Source organism: Sciurus vulgaris (genome assembly GCF_902686455.1).
Source record: "Sciurus vulgaris genome assembly, chromosome: 8".
NCBI classification, from domain to species: Eukaryota; Metazoa; Chordata; class Mammalia; order Rodentia; family Sciuridae; genus Sciurus; species Sciurus vulgaris.
Window position 1 is genome coordinate 68,523,106 of NC_136468.1, and position 16,594 is coordinate 68,539,699.

Genomic DNA, 16,594 nt, shown 5'->3' on the forward strand with positions numbered 1-16,594 from the left:
GCTCTGAGTTTAACTATTTCCTGTCTTCTACTACCTAAAGTGCTATACAAATTCAATGCAATTCCAATTAAAATCCCAATGACATACCTTACAGAAATAGAGCAAGCAATTATGAAATTCATCTGGAAGAATAAGGAACCAAGAATAGCTAAAACAATTCTTAGCAGGAAGAGTGAAACAGGGGGTATTGCAATACCAGATCTTCAACACTACTACAAAGCAATAGTAACAAAAACGGCATGGTATTGGTACCAAAATAGAAAGGTAGATCAATGGTAAGAATAGAGGACACGGACACAAACCCAAATAAATACAATTTTCTCATACTAGACAAAGGTGCCAAAAATATGCAATGGAGAAAAGATAGCCTCTTCAACAAATGGTGCTGGGAGAATTGGAAATCCATATGCAACAGAATGAAACTAAACCCATATCTCTCACCATGCACGAAACTCAACTCAAAATGGATTAAGGACCTCTGAATCAGACCAGAGACCCTGCATCTTATAGAAGAAAAAGTAGGTCCAAATCTTCAACATGTCAGTTTAGGATCAGACTTCCTTAACAGAACTCCCATAGCAGAAGAAATAAAAGCTGAATCAATAATTGGGATAGATTCAAACTAAAAAGCTTTCTCTCAGCAAAGGAAACTATCAGCAATGTGAAGAAAGAGCCTACAGAGTGGGAGAATATCTTTGCCAATCATACTTCAGATAGAGCACTAATCTCCAGAATCTATAAAGAACTCAAAAAACTCTACTCCAAGAATACAAATAATCCAGTTGACAAATGGGCTAAGGAAATGAATAGACACTTCACAGAAGAAGATCTACAAGCAATCAACAAACATATGGGAAAAATGTTCAACATCTCTAGTAATAAGAGAAATGCAAGTCAAAACCACCCTAAGATTCCATCTCACCCCAATTAGAATGGCGATTATCAAGAATACAAGCAACAACAGGTGTTGACGAGGATGTGGGCAGAAAGGTACACTCATACATTACTGGTGGGGCTGCAAATTAGTGCAGCCACTCTGGAAAGCAGTGTGGAGATTCCTTAGAAAACTTGGAATGGAACCACCATTTGACCCAGCTATCCCACTTCTTGGCCTATCCAAAGGACTTAAAATCAGCATACGACAGAGATACAGCCACATCAATGTTCATAGCTGCTCAATTCACAATAGCCAGATTGTTGAACCAACCTAGATGTCTTTCAATTGATGAATGGATAAAGAAACTGTGGTATATATATACAATGGAATATTATTCAGCCATAAAGAATGATAAAATTATGGCATTTGCAGGCAAATGGATGAAATTGGAGAATATCATGCTAAGTGAGATAAGTCAATCTTAAAAAACCAAAGGATGAATGATCTTGCTTATAAGTGGATGATGACACATGATAGGGGGTGGGAGGGGGGCAAGAATGGAGGAAGGAGGGACTGTATTGAGGGAAAAGAGGGGTGGGGGGAGGAAAAAAATAACAGAATTAATTAAAAACTATTACCCTATGTAAATGTATGATTACACTAATGGTATGACTCTACTTCATGTCAGAGAAACAACATGTATCCCATTTGTTTACAATAAAAATAAATTAAAAAAAATAAAGAAAATGTCCTCAGTCTGCTTAGGGTTATCTGCAAAAATAGAAACAAAAATAAAAATAAAATATCTGCAACTAAATTCATACTCAGCATTTAGTGTTTCATTGTCTTGTACTTAAAGTCAGTAAAAAGGCAAAATGTCCATTCTTTGCACTTCTTCCCCCCCACACACAATTTTTATTGGTGTATTATAATTGTACGTAACGATAGGGTTTGCATTTTCATATGTATGTAGTACATGACATAATTTGGCCAATATCATTCCCCAGTATTTCTCGTTTCCCACCACTCTTCCCTGCCCTACACTTACCACCTCTGTTCAACATTGTATTGGAGGTTGTAGTTGGTGCAATAAAGAAAAAAATATAAAGATCACAAATATTACAAAATTTAATACACAAAAGTTTAAAGACCTGGATAGGATAAGACTGAGTAGGAGGTGCAGTTGAGGGGAAAAGGGAAGTTAATAAAGACTCCATGCATAAAGTCTGAGAAGTTCTGGATAGGAGATGAGGCAAGCAATTGGCAGCAGAGAAAATCAAGAGAAAAGATGTTCTGGATGGACTGAAAGAAAGAAAACCGTCTAGTGCTCAGGAGGTGAACAGACAGGGTTTAAAGGGTATTTTATTTTATTTATTTATTTTTTTTAAGATGGTTTATAACACAGTTGTAGGTTAGATGGTTTCATGGTACTGATGAATTCTAGAAAGATGAGGATGTGCTTAATTCCACACAAATAGGCATCCTTTGGAGAACTGGTGCGATAAGCATTAGCCACAGCGACAGTTTTATTAAAGACTGGCCAGTGGGAACTGCAATCAATTCCATGAAATGTGTTTAGAATAATATGTGCACTGTATGCCATATATTTTATAGAGTTTCAAGGGCTGATCTGAGTAAAGCATTTTTATGTAAGTGAAAAGATTAAGAAGAAAGAAAAGAAGGCAGTAACCTTTAAGGGCTGGCACAAAACATAAGGAGACTAAAAAAAATTAAGCCTTGAAACCATTTTTATAATATTGATTTGGGGCACTGAAGAACAGAGCATCAATTATAACTCAATACAAGGGTCACTAGGAATAATGGTGCATCTATCAATTGAAGAATTTAAAGGAGTTTTGGCAACATTTTCTCATAATTTGAGCCTTTTCTGGAAAATGAAGTGTAACTTTTCCCAAGAATTTTCTTCCATTGTTGATCTGATATATAAATATATATATAAATAAACATATATATATATATATTTAAAGATGATAATTAGGATGAAATAAGGAGGACAGCTTAGAGAGAGAGAAAACTGGAGGTGAGGTGGGTGGAATCAAGGAGGAAGTTGTTACTTGAATTTCTAGAAGAGATTATGGTGGTCTAAAAAGGAGACATTAAAAAGTTATGGGATGCAAAGGAGCAGGTAGCTTGATGATATGGAGGTGGGAGAATCATCAGGACTGGTGGGGCTTGGGTGGGGGCAAAAAGGGAAAAGCAGTTGAAGATGTCACCAGCAAGAGTTCTGGGCACCCATGGGGCTAGCTTACCCCTGGGGCTTCTGCATGGAGACACCAGTACGTAGCTACTGTGAGGGTCTGGATCTTCTTCCTTTCCATGGAAATTTGCATATTTTATTCCCTCAGTCCAACCCCTTTTCCTCAGGCTCACATCATGGGGATCCATCCTCGCCTAGTAGGTTCTTCTACTTCTCTTTATGCCCTATCATCACATTACCTAATTTCCCCCCCCCCCCCAACACTTCTGAAGCATCCATAGTTCAGGTTATTTCCAAAGTCCTGACAAAATCATCTTTCCACTTTTTCTCCTGTAGCCACATTTTCACTAGGCCAACTAAAATAAGCCACCTACAAACATCACCTCGCACAGGAACATTACCTTGTGTACACAGTCCTGTCTCCATTAATGTCATCCTGAAAGCCTTACTCTCTACCTCCTTTTCCAAAATATCATCTTATTTCAGTTTCCATACAAATAACGGATGGGTTCTTTCTGTTGTTGTTAAATTTTGTGTACTATAAGGAACTTTTCCCTTTTTGAATTATTGTTTTGTAAAACAAATTAATGGTCTTGCACAAAAAGTGATAGTAAATCTCATTCTTTGAAGAGGAATATTACTTGCAGTTTAGTAAACAGTTCTTGTTTTCACTTTCGTTATATAAAAATATTTCCTCATGAATTATAAGGACTTGATCTTAATAAACTGGCATTGTACCATACATGGGAAATAAAGAAACAAAAGATTAAAGTCTTGGAAGGAAAATCTGTGGCCTACCTAAGTTAGGGTAAGGTTCGTTTATAGATAACGAGATCCAAAAGAACTTACTTGAACATGAAGCAAGCTTATTTTTCTCTCACCCACAAATTTGGAAGTGGGTATTTTAAGGACTAAAATGGGGCCTCTGCTCTTTGAATTCCACAGACCCCTGATTTCACACAGCTCATCACTCTGCCACCTCTAGGTTGTGGCTTTTTCCTTATGGACTAACATGACATCTTCAGCTCCAGCTTTTGTAACCAGCTTTCCAACAGAAGGGTGGAAGAAGAAATAAATAAAAGTATGCATATCAGACTATCTTTTACGAAAAGTTCCTGGAAGCTATTGTGCTTTGAATTTAGTTAGTTTGAATTTAGTCCTTTGCCATTCTTAATTGTAAGAAGTGCTGAGAAATAGAATTTTTTTTTTTTTTTTTCCTGAATGCATTGGCAAAAATGTAGTTTCCGTTACTAAGGAAGAGGGAAGAAATGAATTTGGGGGGACAATTAGTGAGTCTTCTATAGACCAAACCTCTAAATGTTTCATTAAAACAGATTCCTGGATTGTGGAGTTAAAATGTCTGTATATTAAGCTTATGGCTGAAAAGGCAAGACACTGACTGCAGTTGACATTCTCTTTTTCTGGGCAAGTAGATTGTATTTCCCAGTCTCTCATATTAAGCTGTGGTCAGTTACTGAATTTTGGTGAATGGAATTTGAACAGAAGAGATGGGTTCCGCTTCCTGGAGTGGCTCTAGAAGGCTTCCATATTTCTGTCCTTTCCAGATGGTCACAGTGGACACGTGTCCATGTAAACTTGGAAGCCAAGTTAAAGATGGCGGAGTCAGCAGCAGCCCTTCTCCCATTTCATATTTATTACATGTACAAGAAATGAACTTCCAAACAGAAGGGAGACCAGCGGAGTAAAGGAAGGGGATCAGCGGAGGGAGGAGGGGAAAGAAAGAAGAGGTTCTGGGGAATGAAGTGAGCAAATTATGTTATGTGCATATATGAATATGTCACAATGAAGCCCATTATTTATTATGTTTAATAATAATCAGCTGATAAATAAATAAGAAAGAAATGAACTTTCGCTGTTTGAGATATTATCAATTTGAACAGTTTTTGGGCATAACAGTTAACCTATTCCAACTGAGACAAGACTTGACAAATACTGTAAAATAATTTCCAGAAAGAGTATCAATTTATACCTCACCAAAAGATAATAATAAACATTATCATGAAGGTTAGCGAGAAGGGTAGTAGTTAGCCTTCTGATTTACTGACTCAAAAAATGGACAGAGTCTTGTAGAAGCTAGCAGAAAGAATCTCATGGGAGGTAATGGAACCCAGGTTGGCATCACAGAAGTAGAACATGACAACCACTATTAGTTATTCTAGGCCATGGGCCAAATCCAACCCATACCTGTTTTTGTAGATAAAGTGTTACGGAAACTCAGACATGTCAATTTCTTCACATATTATCTATGGTTGCATTCACGCTCCAATAGCAGAGTTGACAGAGATTATGTAACCTATAAAGTTTAAAGTGTGCTTTTTGGCCATTTACCAGAGAAGTTTGCCAACGCTGTCCTCAGCCCTAGGACTGTTCAGGTTTTACACTTCTTGATTTTTCTTTGGAAGCTTATTTCAAGGGCTTTATTTTATTAAAGTTTTTGGATTTGTCAGCATGAACTTTTCATACTACCCCCCTGTGATCCTTTCAGTGGCTACAGAAACTGTAAAGACATTCCCCTTGATTCCTAATGTTGTTAATTCACATCTTCTCATTTTTCTCAGTAAGTGTAGGAACAGGTTTATAAATTTTATTCATCTTCTCCAAAAACCAGCTTTTAGTTTCACTGATTTCCCCCTTTCTGTTTGTCTGTTTCCTATTTTGTTAGTCTTCATTCTATTTATCATTTATTTTACCTTGGTTTTCATTTGCTCTCCTTTCTAGCTTAAGGTAACCTTTGTTCAGACCTTTAATCTTTCCTAATATAGGCTATATATTTTGAATATACACTACATTGGTTACAGACCATAGATTTTGGCATACTGTTATTATTATCATTCAGTTAAAAGGTCTTCCTAATTTTTCTTGAAAGTTATTTTATGATCTGTAAGTTATTTATAAGAGTGTTGTTTCACTTCCAAATACTTGGGGCTTTTAAAGGTATCTTATTGTTATTGATTTGTAGTTTAATTCTGTATTTTAATTCTATGTTAAAAATCTATAAAGTCTTTTTTTAATTAAATTTTTTACTTTTACAGACTGCATTTTGATTTATTATACACAAATGGGGTACTTTTCATTTCTATGGTTGTACACAATGTACATTCACACTATTCATGTACTCATACAAATCCCTGCGGCAATACTGTTTCATGCTGGGGATTGAACCCAGGGCCTTGTGCTTGATAGGTGAGCACTCTATGAACTGAGCTATATCCCTAGCCCCTCAATAGAGTCTTATAAAGCATCATATTGTCTATCTTGTAGGACATTCTGTGTGAACCTGAAAAGAATGTGCATTCTGTCTGCAACTGATGGGTAGTATAGTGTTCTGGAGATGTTAGGTTAATGTAGTTAATAGTGTTAGTCAGTTATTCTATATCCTTTCTGGCTTGCCTACCCATTTTCCTGTCAATGACTGAAAGAAGATGTCAAAATCTCCAATTCCTATTGTGTATTTATGTATTTCTCTCTTTAATTTTGCTTTCTAACTCCCTGAATTTCCTTTGGGGTATTAGCAATTTGCATCTTCCCTGTTTTTTCCCCCCCTTGCTTATCCTGCTAGATATTTATGAATTTTATTGATCTTTCTAGAGAGTCAACCAAGTTTTGTTGGTTTTCTATTTTCTAGTTCTCAATGTCATTAATTTTGATTCTAATTTTTACTATTTTGTTCCACTAGTGTTAGGTTTAATTTTTTCTTCTTTTCCTAATTTTCTAAGGTAGAAATATAATTATTTATTTTAGAATTTTTCTTTCATAACATGCATTTAATGCTATAAATTTCCATCTAAACACTGCTTTCACTGTATTCTACAAATTTTGATAAGTTCTATTTTCATTTTAATTTAGTTCAAAATATTTGTCTTATTTTGTCATTTATGAAGTATAGCTTTTTGAATATAAAATTCTGGATTGGTACATTTTTTTCTTCCAGTACTTTGATTATGTTTCCCAGTGATTTCTGGCTTCTACTATTCTAATGAGATGGTGGTTATTAATCATTGTTCCTCTGCATATAATTGTTTTTTCCTCCTTGATTTTAAGATTTTCTCTTTATCTTCAGGTTCATTTATTTATTTTTTATAGCTTACCTGTATTTTTCTTAATATTTTTCCTGACTGGGATATGCTGACATTCTTGGACCTAAAATTTAATATTTTTTCACCAAGTTTGGGGAAGGTTTTATTATTTCTTTAAATACTTTATTCCCTTCATTCTTGCTCTTATTTCCTTCTAAGACCCAAATTTCACCTATACTGGACTGCATAAGTCCAACATAGTTCTATAAGTTGCTGGGGCTTTTTTCTTTTTCTTTTTCTTCATTATTTTTGTTCTCTGACATTTAGATTGGATAATTTTTACTGGTCTGTCTTAAAGTTCACTGATACTTTTGTCAATTACAACCTGATATTGAGCTTATCTAGTGAAGTTTTCATTTCAGCTATTGTATTTTTCAACCCTGTATTTATCCTTTAGTTACTTTTATACACTTTCAGTTTTTTTTTATGTTGAACTTCCTTATGTGTTCAATCATTGAGATCATGCCTTCATTTAATTCTTTGAACATATTTATCACAGCTGCTTTGAAAGATTTTCTACTAAATCCAATATCTCAGTCCCCTTAGGGTCAGTTCTGTTTTTTGTCTTTTTCCTTTTTATGCGTCAAACTCTCTTGTTACTTGCAGGTCTGAAGATTTTTGGTTGAAAACTGGACAACTGAATGATACATTGTTGCAACCCTATAATTAAGTGTTATACTCTTCTGAGGACCAGTGTTAGTGTTACCCTACTTCTTGTTGTAGTTGTTCTAGTAGGTTATAAATTTGTCTGACTCAAACTATTTCACCCTATATTTTGTAGCACCTGATCTTTCTGTTCAGTTCTTTCAACTCTTAGCCTGATTCCTAGAGATATTTTCTCAGTCTTGGTAGTTTAGTGGTCAGCCTAAGATTTGGGCAGGACCTGCACTCTGATTTTACAATTCTCAAGCTGTTGTCTGTCTAGAACTCTATTTTCTCTTATAGGAAGTGTGCTGGAAAAGTGCTCAATCAAAAAACAAAACAAAAAACCCCAGGAAACTCACAATTATACCCCAGGCAGTTGTCTTTTAAATTTAGAGTGTAGACTTCTGGCTGGTTATGCCTGTCTTTTTGTTTTTTACTAGAGGTTTTGGGATTTTTCCCTGTGTGTGTATAGTCTAGCAATCACTAGAGATTTGGTCAGAGTTTACACTCAGATTTTGGGTTTCACCATTTCCATGGTTCATTACTTTCAGCATTTTTTCCTCTCCCTCTAAATTTCTAGCTCACCTCAAGCCAATGACTGTGGTTTTCTGCCACTGAAACTATGGGAATTGGGTACTGCCTTCAGACAAAAACAGCCACAGCTCTGCTATTTTTATCCATTATACTTGTGATCTTTTAAGAGTAAATCTCTGGTTTCCATCTGTTTCTGGTCATTTTCCAGTACCTTGAAATAGTTTATAAAATACTTTGTCCAGATTTTATATGTATTATCTTCAGGAAGGTTTGCCCAGCAAATTCAATTCATCATTACCAAAAGCCAGACAGACTCCTACCAGTTACTTTAAAGGGCTTTCTGGCAGTTGCTCCTTCATAGTTTGTTCTGGATTAATGTATTAATTAATAACCATTAGTCAATGTTCTTTGGTTCCAGGGTCAGTTCCAAAGCCATCAGATGTGGTGAGAAGAAGTCCTACAAGTTGAATGCCACACTGGTCTAGTCCTACCCACTCATGACTGTGGTCCATCCCCCTGCACTCAGACCCACCATTGTTTGGAAAGATTACAAAGTAGAAAAATAGTAGTGTTGATCTATAGCTTTGTGTGAATAAGAAAGTTCATCCTCATAAATCTTTCACACTAGGAGAGACCATGTTAGCAAAATAATACTCTGAAATATGTGAACTTGAGAATAATTTAAGGTTAAAGTACATTCAGAAAAAAATTTCTCTAATAGTACATCATACTCACCTGCCAAGGCAGAATCCTTAAGAGAGAAGGGCATCCCATAGACAGATGGAAAGCCAGGACCCAACAGTAGGCAGAGTTTTGGACAGCTCTGATCATCCCTGCTCTACTCTGGAGCCACATCTACTGGAGTTGATGAAAGACTAGAACAGGCCACTTCTGTACCAACATAGCATAGAGACCAACATAGCATAGAGACCAACATAGCATAGAGACCAACATAGCATAGAGACCAACATAGCATAGAGAGACTTTGTTTCTCATTCAAAGACCAAGTTTTCCACAACTTGGTCCATTTGTCAAGAAACTCCTTTGTTTGCCCTGTTTGGGCAGCAAGATAATCTCACCCTCACTTTTGCCCATTCTAACTTCTAGTCAAAGACAGTCAGCAGGATGGAGAAGCAATGGAATATTGAGAGAGCCACAAGCCTCTGTCCCTTTTGAATTCCAGTTCTAACCTGATTTCCCTCAGGGTAAGGGCAAATTGCTAATGAGAAATTAAGAAAGCACAGACTAGCATATTGAAATTCCTTTCGGACACACTTAAGCAGGCGTGCATGTAAAGTAACTCAGGGACCTTGATGGGGTTACAAAGGTCAAGGATGCTGAGCTGTCAGTTTTGCCAGGTTCCTCCTAATGTGTCTTTTCTTGGCTGAATTACAGCTTGACCAACAGAAAGCACCTGCAGTTACCCTTGCATCTTGATCCAGCAGATTTTCATGGCCCCTTGCCCTTGGGTCTCTGCTGAGGACAACTGTGATGAGGTCAAGTTCATATTGGCCGTGGTAACCTGGAGCTTGAAATCTCTAGAGGGTCTTCATCTCTGGGCTGTGTTTATATTGCAGGAGCCCATGAACACAGAAGGGAGAAGGACTGAGACCTCCTGGGCCTCTTTCCCATGAATTGGGTTGATCCAATTATCCCCTAGAAGTGACTAATTGGAATATTCTTCCTGCTATGGCTTTTTCTTGGGGGGCAAGTTTGGGTGGAGGGCTGGGTCTGAATCTTAAATTCTGACATCTCACAATGTTTGTGTACTCAAAAAACACTGAGCTGAAATTATTTGAATTCTGAAAACTTCAAGTAGTTGTTTGGAAACATAGTAACATCAGGGAAAAGCTAAAATTTGTATTTCTAAAAATGAAGCAACAAATGTTGAGTTGCTTTGTTTCACACTTTTGGTTGAGCATTTATATTAGAGATATTTTTGCCATGATATTCCTAAGAAAGTATTTTAAACAGCTTATTTTGTCAGTGAATTTGTGGGTACACATTACTTTATTGACATTAATATATTGTTTCCTACATTTGCTTTATAATTTACAGGCTTCAGTACTGAAGAGATTCTAAGATAATTTGGTGTCAAAAAAAAAAATCACTCTGCCAGGTGTGGTGGCACATGCCTATAATCCCAGTGGCTCTGGAGGCTGAGAAAGGAGGATTGAAAGTTCAAAGCTAGCCTCAACAACTTAGCAAGGCACTAAGCAACTTAGTGAGAACCTGCCTCTAAATAAAATACAAAATAAGGCTGGGGCTGGGGCTCAGTGGTAGAGTACCCCTGAGTTCAATACTGGTACTCCCCTCACCCCTCTAAATCACTGTACCTAGTTGATTCATTTAAACACTGAATGAACTATCTGCCTGGATTTTCCACTTGCCAGCTGGTGACTTTTGTACCATATTTACAAAATTTCAGTTCCCTGATTCATCACTTATGGCATTCTTTCAAGAAAAATTGAGTGCCTGCCAGGTCAAGTACTGTGATAGACTCTGGGACATTGCTTCCCACAAATGGAAAAGCTTTTATTCTTGGGAATAGAGACTGATGGTAGGTAAGTAGATAAGTGAATTATAAAGGAATATCTCAAATAATGATAAACGCTTCAGGAAAAATGGAGTCAGATGACGTAATGGAAAGTTCATGGTAGGCTAGTTCTCTCCTGTGGGAGAATTCCAGGTGAGCGGGGATAGAAAAATGCCCAGGGGTAGAAAGGCATGTGGTTGAGCTGAGCCTCCAACCAAGATCAAGTGGCCTCATTCATTCATCCAGGGAGCATGACCAGAGGCCCCAGCCAGTCCCAGAGTCTGATTTGTCTCTGGAAGTTTAGGGGAGCCACTCTTTTCTAACTTCTTAGCTTCAGTCATAAAATGCCTATGGTCATACCCAGAGTTCCATCTGAGATCTTCCAGTTCCTCAAGGAGAAGTCTCTACCTAATGAGTTCAGACTTGGCTCAGCTTCTATGCATAACCCCTTGCTTTCCAGGAAGGACTCTGTCTGGGTTTGCACTTTAGCTCCTGGCACCAGTTCACAGCCAGGCTGCCCACGTGACAGACCCTGAGCCAGTCTCTATTTAACTTTCTCACTCCTTCCTCATAAATCGATTATTATTGCCAGTTCAATTTACTTTGACAAAGATTATATTAAATGCTGGAGAAAGAAGGGATTAAAGACAGATCTTCCAAACTCTCCCCCAGGCCCCTCAAGAGGTACCTGGCTTCTGTGGTCAAGGACCCTGAAGCTCTGCTATAAGGATGCTGGACAAGGGGGAAGATCTGGAAGCTTTTGAGGCTCTCAGAATCTTAGTTGCCCACTGTAATCTGAAAACCTTCCAAGTAAGATACCACATCTTTTCTGATAATTCTTAAGGAACTTGAACATTTGTTCTTCAGTCAGTATAGGACTTTGGCCTTCTTCCTTTGTCTTGGCTGTGTGGCTTTGGAAACCACTCAGCAACCAGAGTGTTGTCTTCAAAATGCAAGTCTGACTTTTCCATATTTAGGCCCTTCATTAGCTCCTTTTTTTCTATGATTAAGAGAAAACTGAACTCCTACAGCCCTCCCCACCTCTCTGCCCTTCCAGACATATTTCCTTGCTGTGCCACCCTGGGCAATTTACTCAACTGCTCTGGGACACATTTCTTTTAGCTATAAGATGGGGATAATAACATCTCTCAATAGAGAAGTTAGTGTATGCAAAAACTTATCACATGTGCAGGACTGAGGAAGGACAAGAAAAAGAAGATCACTGAGGATGGAGGTAGCGTAGTGACAACTGGACTCCATCAGCCTCCTTCCTCACTCCATGCAGTTCCTCATCTCAGTGCCTATTCTGAGCTAAGCAGCCAGGCCTCTGGGGGCTGAGGACTGGCACACATGAATAACAGCTGGCCTACAAATTTTGAACCTCTGGGTTTTACTTCTGACCACCTCAGGTGGATTCCCATGTTCTGCTTCGTCTCCTTTCAGCAGCCAGGAAGCCCCTGCCCTGACCCAGGCCTCAGTGTTTTCCAAATGGAGACAGCAACCCAGGCAGCCAAGGACTCTTGCCTGAAGAGGAGGGAGGGTGGAGGAGCTTATCAACTTCTCTCTACTTGGCCTCCTGCCTCCAGGTAGCTGGGGGGTACCCCTTAAGCACAGCCCTTGGCCTTGAGGCTGAGCAGTCATCTCATTTATTATTTCTTTCCATGTCTGACAGCCTTGAGGAGTTGATGAATGGCCAGGCAGTCAAGGCTCTGTTTTAAGGATAACTAAGTCAGAGTTACTTATCAAGGATGAGCTGTTTGATCCTGGGTGGACATATTTTCTCTGGCGTTAGAGCCTCCTAGTTAATACTTTCTTCTTTTCTGCTTGTCTCTTAGGGTTAGGGTCAACCAACTTTCCACTTTAAAATTACAATGTCCAGCCAGTGTCTTCATGAGGCCTGACCTGCCAAATGATAGCTCCCCACAAGCATCCAGTCCTGGAGCTAGTATGGACCTTGCAGAGGATGGATGTCTCACTGTGACACCATGAAGAGCCAGCTGCATAATCTAAGTAGGACACTACACATTCCTGCACCGTAAGTCCCTCTCACTTAAAGAAAAATTCTCTAGCATTTTCTACCTGCCAGATACTATGCTCAGCACTTTATGTATAACTCAATCTTTACCACAAACTTATGAAGTAGAAATAGTTATAACTATGTCTTTACAGAGGAAACAGCCACTAAGAGATTAAATGACTTATTCAAGGTCATGCAACTAGCAAATGACAGGGCCTGACTCTGAAGCCTACATACAAACTTCAGCCACCCCACCATGCTACCTGACCGTCAGAGCCCCCTTTCATATCTAGGACTCCCTGACCACATGAACAGAATGAATTAATAACTTTAAAGCCCTCAAAAGAGTACCAGCCTGGCATGGAATAAGTGCTCAGTAAATGCCCCTTTATACATAGAGGGAAAAAGGGAAAAAGAGTAGGTTCTGAGCAGGCAGCTGACTCTGCCATCAGAAATGTGATTTTGCCTGCTTGTATAGCTCACATGTCCCTCACATGATAACTGGGGATAGTACTGCTACTTATTTCCTACTGTGGATGTGAGCATTATGTGAATTACTATTTGGAAAGCACTTAAAATAGAACCTGGAACTTCCTAGATGCTGCATTTGTAAGATAAATGTACATGTATACAACAGGCTGGGCATGACCTTTTGTGTCCTCAAAGACCTGAGTTCCAAGTCCTGATTCTTTTTTATTATCTGGGTCACTTTGGATAAATTACCTGCACTCTTTAAGCCTCAGTTTCCTTTCTTGTAAACTAGAACTACAATACCTATCTGTGGAGCTAGTAGAGAATGAAATGACATAAGGTATCAAGTTGGTCTTCCCTATCTGCTGTTCTGCATCCATGGATTCAACCAACCATGGATCAAAAATATGCTCCCTGCGGCAAATTGCATCTGGATTGAACATGTACAGACATTATTCTTGTCGTTATTCCCTAAACAATACAATGTGACAAGTATTTACATAGCATTTATATTATATTAAGTATAATTTAAGATCATTTAAAGCATATTAGAGCATATGTGTAGCAAACCTCTAAGATGAATAAAGAGAGAGAAATACAAATTATTCAAAACATCAGAAGAAAAACAACCAAAAAACAAGAACTAGTATAAACCTTCCAATAATAACCCTGAATGCAAGTGATCTTACTTTTCCAAAATTAAAAGATGTAGACTGACTGGGAAGATTAAAAACAAGAGCCAACAATTGCTGCCCCCAAGAAATTGACCAAAGACATATACTAATTGGTCAAAGACATAAACAGACCGAAAGTGAAAGAATGGAAATTGACGTTCCAAGCAATGGAATGTGAAAAAGCAGACTTCAAGTCAAATCAGTCAAAAGAGACAAAGAAGGTCATTACTTACTCATCATGGGAATAATATATCCAGAATATATAACAGTTGTAAATATACATGTACCAAAAATAAGGGCACCTAATTTTATAAAACACATACTACCTGGCAGAAAGGAAGAGATAGATAACCAATTTGATAACAGTGATGTGCTTCCATACCTGGTATAAGAGGCTCTTAGAACCTGACTCTTACCAATAGCTGTATCATCCAGACCAAAGGGAAAAAAAAAAGAAAAAAAGAAAACATCATCATTAATTGTGCTATACATCAAATGACCTTAATAGACAACTACAAAATATACAACCCCAAAGTTGCATAGGACACATTCCTTTCATCAGTTCTTGGAACTCTTTCCAAAATAAATCAGACTAAGTGATAATCCAATAAAGCAAATCTCAGTAAGTTTAAAAAAATAAAATAATTTCTTGTATCTGACCAGATAATAATGGAGTGAAACTAGAAATAAACAGCAAGAGAAACTATAGGAAACACATGGAGCATGAACAATGCACTTTTGTACACCAGCGGCTCATTGAAGAATTGAGGTGGGCAATAAAATAATTCCTAGAGTAAATGAAAATTGGAATACAACATATCAGAACGTGTGGAACACAGTGAGAGCAGTATCAGGAGGGACGTTTACAGGTATCAGTTCATTACAAAAACAGAGATCTCAGACACATAATCTAATGATACATCTCAAGGTCTTAGAACGATAAGAAAAAGCCAGTCCCAAAATCAGTAGAAGGAAAGATACAATAAAGAACAGAGCAGAAATAAATGAAATAGAGACTAAAAGAATGGTACAAAAAACATCAGTGAAACAAAGCATTTGTTATTTGAAAAGATAAACAAAATTGACAAACTCTTAGCCAAACCAGCTGAAAGAAAGAAAGAAATAAAAAAAGACCCAAATAAATACATTTTGTGACAAAAAGAGGATATTGTTATAAACACCACTGAAATCCATAGGATCATTAAGGAATATTTTGAGATAGGTAGATAAATAAGAAAATCCAGAAGAAATGGAAAAATTTCTAGGTATATAAGACCTACCAAAATTAAACCAAGAGGACATAAAAGCCTAAATAGATCATTAATAAGTAATATGATTAAAATAGTAATGAAAAGTCTCCCCCTGCAATATGTATAATCAGAAAAGTGAGACATTATACTGTATTTGTGTATGATCTATCAAAATGTGTAAATGCATTCTACTGTCAAGTATAACTAATTAGAACAAATAAAATAAAAAGTTTAAAAAGTCCCAATAAAAGCCCCAATCCAGAAATATTCACAAGTGAACTTACCAGACTTTTAAAGAAGAACTAATAGTCATGCTCCTCAAATTATTCCAAAAAACAGAAAGGAAAAAAAAAAAAAGACCTATGATCTCATAGGATAAAAAAGCCAGTGTTATCCTACTATCAAAACCTGATAAGGAAACTATAGACCAATATATTGATGAACACAGATACAAAAATCCTGTACTTATGATACATTAAAAAGATCATACACCATGGTCAAGTTGGTTTTATTCCAGGTATATAAGTATGGTTCCATATATGCAAATCAATAAATGCAATACAACACATAAAAAGAATCAAGAATAAAAATCACATGATCATCTCAATAGATGTAGAAAAAATTTTGATAAAATTCAACATCCCTTCATAATAAAATCCATGAAGAAATTAGGTGTAGAAGGAATATACCTCAAAATAATAAAGACATTATAGGGCAAACCCATAGCCAACATCATACTGAATGGGGAAAACCTATAAGCATTTCCTCTAAAAATCATTAACAAGACAAGGGTATCCATTCTCACCACTGTAAGTCAATACAGTACTAGAAATTTTAGCCAGAGAATTTGGGAAAGGGGGAGAAATAAAATGAGTACAAATAGGGAAAAAGGAATTAAAATCATCCTGGTTTGCAAATGATATGATTCTATACTTGTAAGATCCTGAAGACTCCACCAAAAGACTCTTAAAACTGATAAACAATTTCAAGAAAAAAACAGGAAACAAAATAAACATATAAAACTCAGTAGCTTTTCTGTATATCAATAGTGAACTCATTGAGAAAGCAATCAAGAAAACAATCCCATTCAAATTAGCCTCAAAAAATGAACTGAAATAAAGTAACTAGAAAGAGACCCAACCTAGTAGGTGAAAGACCTCTACAATGAAAATTATAAAACACTGAAGAGGAAATGGAAGAAGACACAAGAAGATGGAGACTTACCATGTTCATGGATTAGAAGAAGTAATCTTTTTATAATGGCTATGCTCTCAA

At 37.1% G+C, this 16,594-nt stretch overlaps 1 protein-coding gene across 2 annotated transcripts in view; it reads left to right on the forward strand.

The window, feature by feature from the left end:
* Nucleotides 1–16,594, forward strand: part of LOC306667408 (cadherin-related family member 3-like) — a 637,878-nt gene that overhangs the window by 439,478 nt on the left and 181,806 nt on the right. The gene's annotated exons all lie outside the window — the stretch shown is intronic.